Genomic DNA, 14,620 nt, shown 5'->3' on the forward strand with positions numbered 1-14,620 from the left:
GGTCCATTATTATATGATTCATGGATGGTGACTGCTTTATTTTCTTGCTTTAGTCAACCTCTTATCTTAGCCCTTTTTCATTTTATTAATCCTTGGCGTTATCATGTCTCGTCTTGATGATCCATCTGGTTTGTCACCTGTGCGTGAGCTGGTGGCCACGATTATTAAAAAGTATAACTGCTGTTAGATAGCCACCTTTAATTTTTTTTCCTATATATTTTCGGAATACTCTTACACTGTATATATGCAAATGAAAACACTACTTCCAGGAGACAACGCCTTACGCTTCCTACTCGATCGGAACTTCTTCTTTTCTTCTGTGCACAGTCCCTCCGCTCTCTGCTCCAATCCTTAACTATCTGTGCCCATGCATGTTTTGTCATCTTCCAAATTTCTCTGAAAATAGATTATGAGCATAGGAACTTCTATCTTTATCTTCTTTTATTGAACCATGTGACTATCTTCTTTTTTTCTTTACGTTTCTGTGTGCCATAGTTTTCTGTTTTCATATGGACAAGGTGGCCTTTGTGTGGATGTAATTATTACACTTCGTTTACCATCTTTGGAACACAGGTTAACACGGCATCTGCAACCGTGATAAAAATCTTGTCCTCACCGATCAGCTCTGTAAATTTGGATGTGTATAGCTTGTCAATCACCACTTGCCCAGGATTTGCTAGAACAAGCTGCACAATAGCATAAAAGTTAACAATAAGTTACTTCCCGTGTTTATAATCTCAATAGACATTGATAAAACCAAGGTTCAAAGTATCATACACCCGGATACGCTGAAAGGGGTTTATTGACACTTTGAACCATGTGCATGTCACTTTCTTTTTGGTTTTTTTTTCACAAATAGGTCTTGGGCAAGGTTCAAAAATATCTTAACATTTAAATTAAATACTTTTAGGAAAATCCTTAAAAAAGGTATTTCAGCCATCTACCAATACGATATGATACGCCTGATATGGGATATGGGGCATATCGTGTCAAAATTTTGAACCTTGGATAAAACGATCATCATCTAAGCCTTGTCCCAACTATATGTTTATAATCTCAATCCGGTTTTGGCATACCTTTTTGTTCATTGCCATATCCATCGTTAAATTATGGGTGCTTAAATCTTTTCTTGTTACTTCCACACAAATCCTTTTCAGCCTGCCCCTAGCTCTTCTAACCCCGTCAACTTGTAACAGATCATCACTTTCTTCTTACAGGTGCTGTAGATGGTCTTCCATGCACATGACCAAACCATCTCAATCTACTTTCTCTCATGGTTTTCTATAGTTCTATGGTAAATGCCATTATTGTGTCATATGTAAAGTTCTCTATATATTTATATGTATATGTGCACTAAAGTAATTTGAAATCTTAGAAAGTCCCTAGTATGCCACATTAGTGGTGGTACCTCAACTCCCTGCTGCCATTTCTCAACTTGAACTGAAAGTCCAGAACTGCATATAGAATTCTTCTCTCAAGGTCGAAAATCAGGTATAATAAATGATTTTAGCTATTCAACAAGTACACCTTTCTTTCTTCCTTCTGTTTGTTGAGAAGATATTCAACCAGCAGTGATCAAGGTGCCTTATACTCTTACTATGCATAACATGGGATGGTTATCAGTGTAAATTACCTGAACATCTCTCTTCTGGAGACTCCTGTGTAACTCTTCCATGGCATGGATGCCACTGGTGTCAATGTCAATAACAGCTGCAGGCAAGCACAGAATAATGAAGATGAGTTAGAAATTCAGTAATAAAAGAAAACAGATCACTAAAATCAGATTGTGATTACTTACGTGACATATCAACAATCAAGAACTGGATTCTTGCTAGGTTCTTCTCTTTCAAGTGTTCTTCTTCATCTGTTGACCATCTTAAAATCCTAGAAGAGGATGGATTTGTGTTAATGTCACCATTGTATCTGTAACAGCTGCAAGGAGTTGAACTTTTTTTATCCCAAAGCAAGACATTCAATTCAAAATAAGAGATTAACTGGTGTTACAAAGCCAAGCTGGCAAGGGGTGCGAAAGAGAAGAAGCAAAACAACTTGAAAGGCCCAGAGAAGCTAAATGATGAGAAAAGCTTCTATTACTCTAATTCATATTATCAGTATGGGATGAAGTGTTATCTGCCACACTGAAGAATTCTTTAATCAGGGATAATTTCTATGGTACTGCAATGTAAAGGTACCTAAAAGAGTCATAAGCAATCAGACCAGATTACTAATTTTTAGGTACCATGCATTTTTGGTACCACAGCAGGGTTCTAAATCAGACATCAGGATGGCTACACTTTCATCTTTTTGTGCAAAATGGGCGTCAGACAATGGTATCCATTTTTCAAACCAAGGAGATCCTTGAGACTCAAGGAAAAAAGACCAGATTTTTTTCTTTTTACAGTCTGGTTTGTCATAGCCAAGAAAATATGTGGTATCCTTTATATTAAATGCCAACATTAAAAACATTCCAATTAGAACAGTTCTTTCCCTAGAAAGATCTCTTGCATGTAACTGGTTGGTCCAGAGTTCTCTCCAGAGATGTTCATTAGGTATTTGTCACACATTGACCAGATAGAATCAGGCATGTGAATGCAGATATTATAGTTGGAATTATAAATACTGTGGCCTTCACCATTATAATTCTAAATATGAAAAAAAAGCATAATGATTTCTTTAATTTTCCATTTATGCCTAACCATATTGTTAAGAGATGAAAAATGTACAAGGATGAAGAAGTCTAAAAGAAGTATTGGAGGCAATCTCATCAGTCAGCCATAGTATTGCAAATTGTTTCCTGTAACAGTGTACCGAGATGTAAATACTAGCTAAAATAGAGTTAGAGGAAAAAGGTAAAAGAAAAGTTTGTTTTAATAGTGAGAGCCAGATGTGTTAAAGACTGGAACATTCCTGAAAAATGGAGGTTTTTGTACATGAACTTTAACAAAGTTATCTAGCCCAATCAAGTGGGATTAAATAACATTTTAACAGCATACAAAGATGAAGTAATACCAGGCAGTGTTCACTAATTTCTTACTACTTCATTTTAGTGTATTCTGTGCATCAAGTTTTAAAAGGTGTAGCACTTCCCATGACCATGAGGATTTGAACCGCTCAACTAAACCAAAGAAAAAAGAAAAAAATCATCAGAAAAAGAGGAGTTTGACGAAAAGAGCTGGAGTTTCTTATCCATGAGCAACTCAATTAAGAAAAAGGGGATTCACACTTAGAAGAAATTCCCATATTTCCCATATAGTTTTACATTAGTGCTTTCAACCATCATTGACCCAGCTGGTCAGATTGGTGATCTAGTGCCCCAGTCATAGTCCTGGTTCGGGTCAAGCTCTAACCTGCTAAATTACAAAAAACATTGACTTGGTCAATGTGCTGTCTACCTGCATGATTGAACCATTGACATGTCTGATCCATTCAATCAGTTACCAGTTTTCTGTATTATTTTTAATTTTTTTAAATAATTTTTATAATGTTATCATGGGTTGATCATTGACCCAGATGATTGACTGTTTTATTGTCTGACACATTCAAATGCAAGGTCTTGAAAAATTTTTAGTTTTTTACTCAATGCATACTGACATTGTTTAGAGATGTGTTTCGCAATACTAGTTTATGTTTCCTTGTGCAAAATGAAGGTCAAGTGAGATAATAATGTGCACAGAGATTGCTAAAAAAGCCTAAAGAGCATTCTACCTCTCCTTGACATAGTTGGAGTTGGAAAAGTAGATAGCAGAATCAACTCTCACAATGAGTGTGCCTGGAACCTTGATTGCATCTGGATATTGTTCAATGTTCCTATAGACAGTAGTCCTGGGGATATTGCCAAGTACTGCAGTCCGTGGCCTTGTAACTTGTACGAGGATTTTAGCAAAGGATATGGATACCTATTACATCAATGAGAAGCAAATTTAAGTGAATGAAAATTGATAGACGAGTTCCAATATTGGAGGTTATCAATTTTGGTACTTACTGCTATTAAGAGGCCTATTTCAACAGAAACAAAAACTACACCAAAGAAGGCTCCCATGCAAGCAACAAAGTCAAATTTATCTATCTTCCATATGAGAAGTGCTGCTTCATAGTCGATTAGTCCAATCACAGCAGAAATAATAATAGAAGCAAGAATTGCATTTGGGGTGTATTTAAAGAGCGGAGTAATCAGTTCCAAGGTTAGTAACAATGCAGGACATCACAATGTTTGAAATAGCGGTTTGGCAGCCAGCCATGTAATTAACAGCTGAGCGTGAAAATGATCCTGCAAGATAAGGGGATCCCATCAATCATACATATACACACATGATAAGGGAAGGGGGAATCCTAAGCACTTCAGTTGAACTTGTGCCATCCATAGTTCCATAGAATCCATACTAAATACATGCAGGTGCTTATCTGCTGTAACGATTGATCAGACAATTGAAAGACTTGCCCCATTCAATGGTTACAGTCATCTAATTTGACCTTTTTTTGGTAAAGGTCCCCTTAGCCCAATCTGTTCTGTTCACAGCCCATTGGTTTACAGAGTTATCCATGGCCTAGCTGACAAAGACTGAGAAGCATGTCTTTGTTCAAACGTAGCCAAAGTTTCTAACTTATATTTGCTTTTATACATATTTTCTGCCTTACCTGTGGCTACATAACAAGAAATCATCGGACCAACAATGTTCATTACACCTAAGGCCACCATTTCTTTGTTTCCATCAATTTGATAGTCCTTCATTGATGCAAATGTTCTTCCAATTGCTATAGCTTCCTTAAAAATCCAATGCATTTGTTATTAGACATAGTGGAAGAATCAATTAATAAATTTGTATTGATAAATTAAAAAATGTGGTGCAGAATTTACTTACCGTCAATGCTATCATACCAGCCACAACACCTATCTTGAATCCTTTCAGAAGATAATGACCAGTGAAATAGATTTCATGCACAGATGATGGATTGATGCCTTTCTCTATATGTTTCACCTTAAAAAAATAAAATTAGTATTTTAGGATGACTTCTATTAATTCCATTTTATAAGTTCTGGAAAGAGAAAGCAACAGAAATTCTCACTTACAATTTGAACACCTTTCTTGTCTGCCCGTGTAATATACACAAAAAAGGTTGAGAGGATAACAGAGATCAATGGGGCAATTGCAGGTACCCAGAAAAGTCTTTTACTCTTCTTTCCCTGTTCCCCTCAAATCATGTAAGAATCAGGTAAAATATTCCAACCACATAAAATCCGAAATAGAAAGAGGTAAGGAGTAAAAGCTCTTACTATGTGTTTGGAAAATAGAAGGAAGCATAAAAATACAGCTCCTATAAATATTGTCTGCCAGTTCCACTGCAAAATGTAGTAAAGATTAGTAAATTGGTTTAAAGCCATAGGCAAACTGGATGATTCATATTTTATTGCAACTAGCATACCCCATGATGTACTGAGCTCCAAATTGAGTGCATTACTGAAACAATGTCAGTTTTCTTTGTAAAATTTTGAATGCCAAGAAAACCTTTGAGCTGTTAAAGTGAAATTGTGATGGCAGCCCCACCCATAAACCCAACAATGGCAGCATGGGACAGGAAGTCAATCAAGAATCCCAATCTAAAAAAGGAAAAGAGCCCTTTAATATTATAAAGAAGACCAAAGGAAAATGAGGTAATTAAGAAGAGCAAACAATAAATAAAAACAATGTGGAGGTAAAAAGAACACCATCTAACAGAATTACTTGTAATATCCAGTGCAGAACCTAAGTACTTGGTGGTAGAATAAAGCATAATAACCTAAGAAATCCAAGAGCAGCCTGAGTGATCCCAGCAAAAAAAGTAGCAGTGAACACAAGGCGGTGGTACTCTTCTGCATATTTAACAGGATCTATCTCATCCTGGAGCAAAGTCCCCAGCAAGAGAGACACCACAGCCACTGGTCCAATGGCAATATCTCTTGAACTCCCCATGAAAGCATAAACCAATGGGGGGACAAAGCTGGAGTCTGAAATTATCCTCAAGAAACAAGAAAATAACCATCAAGACATTAGAACATGCATCATAAACAAATATTAGGCCATTACTTGCATGTAAACAACAACGGAAAGGTGTTGATCTACATAAACTTACATAATCCATACTGGGGAGATAAATTTGCAAGCTTTGAATATCCAATGTCCTGATTTGAAAAATTAAAAAACACAATAGTTTTAGAGTTGTCAAGATATGCTAGACAAATCAGATTCCTATTTTCCTTCTTCCTTTTGAGTATTTTACCTACCTGAGGAATACAGAGACTTGCAATGGTAAACCCTGCAATGATGTCTCCTCTAAATTTTGTTAAACTGTAGTTCCTCCCCCATTCCAAAATGGGAAAAAGAGTCTGGATACCTATGATGAACCTTTTTGATCCAGGTTGGTCCTTGAAAGGACGTAAAGGGTCATCAACAAAGAATGTTTCCTTAGCAGTTGCTGCAAATTCCTTCAACAGGGTCCGACGTGGGGGCACTCCCACCTTGTGAACATATGGCAAGTTATCTGTGTGATGTTGTGAAGATGAAAGGCGTCTGATGTCCATCTCCTTTGTTTCAAGTTTTTCATCAGCGGATTGGTCCATTGGAAACTGAAACCATATATGAAAATTACCTATAATGCAAGAAAAGCAAGACAAGCTTGATCAGAAAGGATATAGTCCTTGTTGTATTGTGATATTTAAAGTACAAATGCTTACAGTTCACAAAACATAACATTTTTTTTGATAAATGGTATAAATATAGATGAAAAGGAAGAGAGGGAGAGTGAGAAACCCCCAGCTTTGTGAAGTTTGATATCTAAAGTATAAAAGCGTAAGGCTTTATATTCAACAACACTCAACATAACTCAACTACGTTCAAAAGTTCAAACTTCAAGAACCAGTGTCATATTTGGACTGATGTCCCTTGATTTTTGGAAATTGGAAGCATGTTTAATACAAAGCTGGAAAATGTCAATGATTCAAGAAAGGAAGAGAAGTACTTAGAAAGAGAAAACTAAATCTAGCAGATAGATATTGATGCCCAAGTTCCCAACCCCAACAAACAATGGATATATTGGAGCTACACAATATTAATTTCAGACATCTAGAGTCTTCCCCGATATTGAAGGTAACGGGGGATGGGGCTCTTGCTTGAATATATAGTTAACAGAAATTCCTCGTCAAACTTCTCAACCTGAGGGAATGCCTTAACCATAACCTAAAGAATGAACCTAGATACTTCAGATGCCACATACAGAATAGACAATATGCTTCTTAAAAAGTTAGAACTTGATTACCATTTTTAAGGCAATTTCTATGATTCCGGACTCCATTTTTATAGTAAGATTCTTATTCTCAAGATTCTTGTTCTGAAGAAGAGTGCGTACAAAATAAGTCATCGCACACTATCAACTAAGATTCACTGCATGAAGTATCGGCATACCAAAAGCTAAAAATAGTACAACTATTAAATACAGAATAATATATCCAACAACAAAATAAAATAAAAATAAAACAAATCTTGTTTTTTTTTTTTTGCTGCAAAAATAAAATCTTGTTGGGAAAATCCTTTAGGCAATCCTTTATCCACCGAGAGAGAGTAAATAAAAGGAAAAAAACAGAAAAAGAAAAAATGAATTCACCTGTATTTTCAGTGACATTTTCAAACGCTCAAGCAAATGCATCATTAATCCATGGAATATTGATTTCCGGTATCAAGTTAATCAAAACCCCAGAAGTCTAATCTAGTTTTCTGTAGGAAAAGAGAGAAGAAAGGCCTGTAATATTTTTCAGAGGCTAGTAAAATATCTCGCACCACTTCTTTCTTGGCACAAAACAAGTAATAACCAATCAAAATCCAGAATTGAATCAATTTTCCATGCAAAGGTCTTTTTTATTTTTTTACTTTGCAACTTCAATGTGAAAAAAGAAAAGCTACTACTAACTACCAAGAAACTTAAGCCCACTTAGTTATCCTCCCCTGCTTAACGCAAAATGTACATCAAAGCCACGAAAGCCATCGGTAGTGGATGATTCTGTAACGCTCATGACAAGTGTCCCCCTAGTGAAAGAGAAAAAGAAAAGGAAAAAAGCCAAACCTTAACTCAAAATAATTCTTTCTGAAATCCAGGGAAAAATAAAAGGACATAAAGAGGACATGATAAAAGATCACAAACCATTATAAAACCAGTGAAGAAACGGAGAACCCAGAGCGCATTACCACCTCAGTTTTCGTTGGCGAACACTTGACAGTCCTGTTTCCGAAATAATATAATAAACATTATAAAGAAAAACCTTGGCTCCTTAAGGAGATCACGAGATGGAAATTTGAGAAATAAAAAAAAATCCAAAACCCATCCAGATTCAATGAATGTGGTATAGTAGCTTTTTCTTTTATTTGCTTTTTTGTTAACGATTTATGATAAATAAGAGGAGAAACAGAGCAGAAGCAAACCACAATCACTCTCGCTTTTCCCTCCCAAGTTCCAAGTGAAACTTCTGACTCTGCATTCCTATTCCTAATTCCTATCTATGGATTTTATACACAATGGAGTGAATGGATTTCTTAATTCTTTTGTCTTTGGGACAATCATTTATGGAAACAGCTCGGTTCGGTCAGTCTGTTGACTCTGCATTCAATCTGAATCAAACGTAGACCAATGACATTGTATACTTTTCTCCAGTGTTTGTCTTCTATTTCATAGTAGTTTAATGGCGGGTCATTGTTTTCTGCCGGATTTGCTCCTTACACAACGCGCTTCACACCAACCTTACACTACATCACAACTGTGTATCGATAACATCTTCCCATAAATCATGATATTAATTTATCAAGTACGGGTGAGGTGACGTTGGTGTGAAGGGCGCTTTGTGCCGAGCAAATTCAACGACTTGAGAAATATTGACAAGCTCGAGTAGACTATTAAAAGTTTGAAACCACTTAACCAGACCAATAATGGCCAGATTCTTCGTGGGGATGGATTTTTCTTTTGTTTTGGAGAGAGTATTTTCCACACATATCCGTCATGCTTTAAAAATCCATAAATCCATGGTCTCTCAATATGAATAAGGTCGGGATGTGTTGTCAGGTATTGTGGGGCGTAGATGTCAATTCCAATGTTTTTGAACCGTTGTTGATTCAGATGGTTGGACCATTCGGCTTGGAAACCGTTTAAGCAATCAGTTCCATTTCACCCCTAACCCATTCTTAGATAAAAAAAGGTTGACTTAGTAAAAAAATCGCTAACTCGGGCGGTCAAACCGTCGATTCGTTTGACATAGATAGCAGTTTGCGGTTTGGGAAATTACAGATTCGAGACACGAATTCATATCTGATATCCAGGAAGAAGAAGAAAAAGTTGCAAATCTCAAACTAGATCTGAGAAAAAATGAAAAATCAATCTCAAATCTAAGATCTGATAACTCGTATGAGATCTGTCATCTGTGTTGTGTTACCGCCATTGTCATCGCCATCTCGTCGTCATTGTTGCCGTCATCGTCGCCGATGAGCGTCAAATCATTCTCCTCCTCTTTCCTTCTTCCCTCCTTCCCTCTTTCTTTCCTTCCTTTTCTTTCTCTTCTTTTCCTTTCTCCTTTCTTTCTTTCCTTCTTCTCTTCTTTCTCAACCGACAAAATACTCTTCTCCACTCCTCCAGTCCTCCTTTCTCTATTTCTCATGACTCATATACTATTTGGCCTTTCCTAATATGAACCGTCTGAACTGTTCTACCCGAACGGTCAAACCATTGACCCAAAAACCCATAACTAAAACAGTTCTATTTCTGGGTTAGTCTTTAAAACCTTGGTCAATTCCTCAACGTCATTGTAATCCAATTTCATTGCAGATTTGCAAAAAAAAATAAAATAAAATAAAGAAAAAAAATCCACTTTCTTATGTTCTATCGATAGCATATCCCAAGTGTGCCCATAGGACATGATATTGGAAGAACTTTGACAAATCAGAATTGTTTGTCACTAAATTTGATTTATTTTGTTTGACATCTCATACCCTATAAATTTATCATAGTTTTTTATTCAATTTGTAAAGAATTTTTTGATAGATTTTTTATTTGATTTAAGAGATTAAATCAGCTTTTATTTATAATTAATCTAGGATTCGAATTCGAATTCGAGATTCAGTTTAATTTAATCGAATATTTGGTCGAATTCAGATATACGCTAATTCAATCCGATAAATATTTGAACCGATTATATATATATTATATTATATATAATATATATTATGTTATATTATATTATATTATATTATATAAAAGTTAATAAAAAGAAAATGAAAAATAACATTAGTTCGAACTCTTCATTTTACCTCTCAAAACCCAAGAAAACCTTGACCCTTCGTCCATCACTCCCTTCGCCATTGTCTGTTGCCGCCCAAGCAACCACCATCGGTCCATCACCGACCACCCCCTCATCATTCGACCAACCACCAGCCATTCGTTGAAGCTCGACTCTTAGGCTCTTTCCTCTATCTCTCTTCTTTTAGTCTTTGACTTGCTGTCCAAGCAACCACCATCACCAACGACATCGCCAATGATAGCGGTTGAGCAATGGTCACCAACCATAGCTCAAGATCAACGCCGTCTCTTTCGCCCATTCGCCATTGCTCAAGCTCAGGCAACCCTTCGACCTCAACCTTCCAGCATCACTGGCTTTGTGCTGCAACCCACGATTGCGGTGGGAACCCACTGCGTTCGCACTTTTGGGAACCCATGCTTGTCGTCGCCCCCTCCCTCTTTTCTCAAGGTGATTACAGTCTTATAGGTGGAAACCCATCGCATTCAGTCGAATTCGAATCAAATCAAATATTCGATTTAATAATCGAAATCGAATTCGAATTGATGTATTTGATATCCGTCGTATATCGAATCAAATTCGAATATCAGTAGCTATAATCAGTTTCGAATTCGAATCTAGCCTGATTTGATTCAAATTCGATCCATTTACAAGCCTAATTACCTATGCTATTTGGTTTTATTTTAATTTAGTAAATTAAATCTGGTTTAATTTATAATTTATGAACTATTTCATTTAAAAGTATGCATGGAGTTTTTGCTTGCAAGGTATCCCCTCTAGGTTTTTTTTTAATAGATAGTCATATGTATGAAGCAAGCATTTTTCATGGGAGATGCTTTCAAAGTAATATGTATGTTAGACTCGAGTAACCTATGTATTTCATGTTTTTTTATTTTATTTTTGGGTTCACATAATATCCAAAAAACACACCTGACCAATCAACTAGAATTATAGACTTATAGTGAATCAGGTGTTATTTATCAAAATTCATGGGTGAGTTTTGATTGGTCAAAACTCTTTCCATACCATATTTTTTCCAATTATAATTTTTCCCTTAATCTAGCTCCATCAATTTAAGCTTGTCTTACAGCCACTAATCCCAAAGCCAAATAAAGGAGTCGGGTTGTATTAAGTTGACAACTAACACTAAAACTATGAACAAAATGCCCATGGTCATGGGGCATTCAGCAGATGGAATGACAAAATAAGAACATGTAGCTGACCCAATTTATTTGAGACAAGGCTGAGATAATATTGACAATGAACAAAAGATTGCAGAAACTGTAGTAAACACAAGTATTCATAATTAATAAAACATATATTCCAGCAAAAATTGCAAAAAATATATAAATGCACAAAAAAAAAAAACAAAAAGATTGATAAAAACCTGAAAAACAGTTATTTCAGTCAAACATAGTGGAAATTGCATAAAAACACACAAAATTTCATAGATAGTCCAAAATACAAGATTTTTTTGGGTGGATTATGAATTTGTATCTCTTTCTTTCTTCCTTTATTTACTTTGTAACATTTTACTACGTTTGGATAAAATTTATGAATTTTTATGCACATTTTTTGTGTTTTATGATTTTCCATATTTTTATGATTTTGAAAAAAAATATGTTTTTTAAATATAATATAAGGGTAGTTTGAGGTTTACAAATGTGTAACTGCATTACAATCACATGGGAATATTCCATTCATTTAACAAAATGACAATGGCACCAGGAGAAGTGTATGTGGTTCAACCATAGAAGATGAATGGCACATATCTTGCTAATGCCGGTAGAACTGTTTACTACCATCTAAAAGTGGGCCATAGAATAAAAGACATATGGGATAAAATTGCTTTCCACTTGTGGAGAATATGGACAACTATAAATGACTTTATATTCTAAGACAAAACCCCTTTACCAGTCATGATCGTAGAAAAACTAAACAAAGATCTGGACAACAAGGAAGTCATTTGAGTTAATTATAGACAAAACTTGTAATTCAATGGAAACCTTCTAATTGGGTAATGTTTAAAGAAAATTTTGAAATTGGAATCAGGGCATTCCAGACTCAAGAGGGAGCAAAGGCCATACGTATCAAGGTATGTTTGGTTCATGGGAATAGTGGCATGGAATTGGAACCCGAATGGGTTATTTCAATTTTGATTCCAACTATTTGATTGGGAGGAATGGCATTCTCCCCCCAACTAAATATACTATGGGAATAGATCATTCCGATTCCAATTCTAAAGAATTTTGATTCCGATTCCAATTAGACCCTCAATGTTGCTTGGGGGAGGAGGGGAAGAGAAAAGCAATCCTTATATTGTTCTTCAATCATCAACATACATTTGGCTGGAGAGAGATTTGAAGATAATGATCAACTGTGTATCATAGATCAAGCCACCTTGGAGCATTAAAACTATTATCAAAGACACCATATCTACTAGACCTGTTCATCAGTTCATGGGCTCGGAAAAGGGAACCAAGCAGCAAATTAGAAGAAGATAGCCAAATTGTTAGAGTTGCTGAGGATTTTGCTCGAAGAGAAACACACATATTTCAAATGGACAAACCCAATGAAGAGAGTGAATGTGTTTAACAAGTGTTCTACTTCTGTAGTCTATAGTCTATACTAGACTTCAGTCATAGAAACTTGGGAGAAGTACGGACAAGCCTAATACAGATCTCTGAATTCCACCAGATCTATAAACATTCAAAATGTTAAATTCCCACACTTTATGCATCAATACCTGCCCATGAATTGACATCAATTTTGAGCTGGCGCCTACCCCAACTATACTTTGAGCCTATAAATTCTGACCCTGGGCTGAACCATTATTCTCCCTAGAAACTTGGAGTCTTTGATTGCGTGCTAGTTAGTAGGTAGTTGATCGCTTAAGTATTTGGGCCTGAAAATGGGCTCTAGACTCATGTCTTTTACATCTCCTTTCAAGGTACAAATTTTTGATTAGATACATCTCCTATCATATGTATCGTGCATTCATGTCGTATAAATAACTTTTTGAAACCTCAAATAAGGGATATTTTGGAATTCGCCACTTTCAGGGGTAGCCAAGCCTAAAATTAACCCCCTAAACGATTTTGAAAAAAAAAAACTAAAAAAAAATTATCAAATATTGAAACAATCAATAGACATGCATATCGGTCTTACCAATACTTAATTTAAATCAGGGTTTTAAAAACCAACCAAAAAATGGAATCGTTATAGCTATCGATTTCTGGGTTAGTGATTAAACCGTCCAAGACAAACGGTTTTTCGAATGATTTGCATTAGTGTAAATATTTCTCATATAAAAGTTTTATATGAGAAAGGAGAAGATACTTTGTTGTCGACTAAGAAAGAAAAAAAAAAGAAAGAAAGAAGAAAAGAAGGAAAGAAATAAAGGAAGGAGAAGGAAAAAAAAAAAAAAGAAAATCAGAGAAAGGAAAGGAAGGAGGGAAAGAGGGAAGAAGAAGGAAGAGGATGGGGAGGACTCGACCCTCACCGACGACGATAATGGTGAGGTGACGGCAAGGCAACGGCAATAGATGCAATGAGATCTGAGGTCGATTTCTCTACAACCTCAACAATCTTTTTCTTCTGTGTGTGTGTGTTGGATCTTAGATCTGAATTCATGTCTCAGATCCTCAGTTTCTTCCCTCTCTATCCTCTGCAACTTTTTTAAACTATGAATCGATGTCTAGGTCGAATGAATTGATGGTTCGATCGCTCGAATCAACGATTTTCTGACCAAGTCAACAATTTTTGACCTTAGAATAGGTTAAGGGCGAAACGAAACCAGTTGTTTAGATGGTTTTCAGGCCAAATAGTCCGATCGTCCGAGTCAATGATGGTTCAAAAACATTGCTTTAAACCATGCCCCCTTCTATTTAATTGTCTTTGCTACTCCTTTGACGAATTTGATCATTTGTGGCTCTTCATTCGGGCTCATATTTGGTCAAACCAGAATGTTAGTGATGCCAAACTATGGGCTATAAGTTTTGAAACCAAACCTAGAACTGAAACAAATTGAATAAACCAATTCACTAGTTGACTTGTTTTAACTATTAGCAATTTGATTCTTCAATTTTTTGAGTTCACATCTATGTCCCACAAGGGCACCCCACATCTCCACTGTGTATTGGAAACATATAGTATTAAAACTGATGATGTCATCATCTTATGTTCCCAATACAAGGAGGGGATGTGCCGTGGGACGTTGTGGGGTGGGGATCTAAACTCGATTTTTTATATATTATATATAAATAGAAGTATATAATATATTATCTATTTTTAGACCATATATAATATATTTTA

The 14,620-nt window shown here is 35.8% G+C and overlaps 1 pseudogene across 1 annotated transcript; it reads right to left on the minus strand.

Moving 5' to 3' along the window:
• Positions 1-409: 409 nt before the first annotated feature.
• Positions 410-8,503, minus strand: LOC148876829 (sulfate transporter 1.2-like; annotated as a pseudogene). The gene is made up of 16 exons (XR_016099045.1): positions 8,448-8,503; positions 8,170-8,247; positions 7,636-8,054; positions 6,260-6,624; positions 6,109-6,157; positions 5,776-5,983; positions 5,422-5,596; positions 5,273-5,338; positions 5,069-5,182; positions 4,860-4,976; positions 4,636-4,762; positions 3,983-4,267; positions 3,706-3,896; positions 1,799-1,884; positions 1,634-1,710; positions 410-686 (listed from the first exon to the last, which is right to left on the minus strand). The product of XR_016099045.1 is annotated as a sulfate transporter 1.2-like (transcript).
• Between the last annotated feature and the right edge of the window lie 6,117 nt (positions 8,504-14,620).

Source organism: Nelumbo lutea, chromosome 1 (genome assembly GCF_056320005.1).
Source record: "Nelumbo lutea isolate HS-2025 chromosome 1, American lotus-T2T, whole genome shotgun sequence".
Lineage (NCBI taxonomy): Eukaryota > Viridiplantae > Streptophyta > Magnoliopsida > Proteales > Nelumbonaceae > Nelumbo > Nelumbo lutea.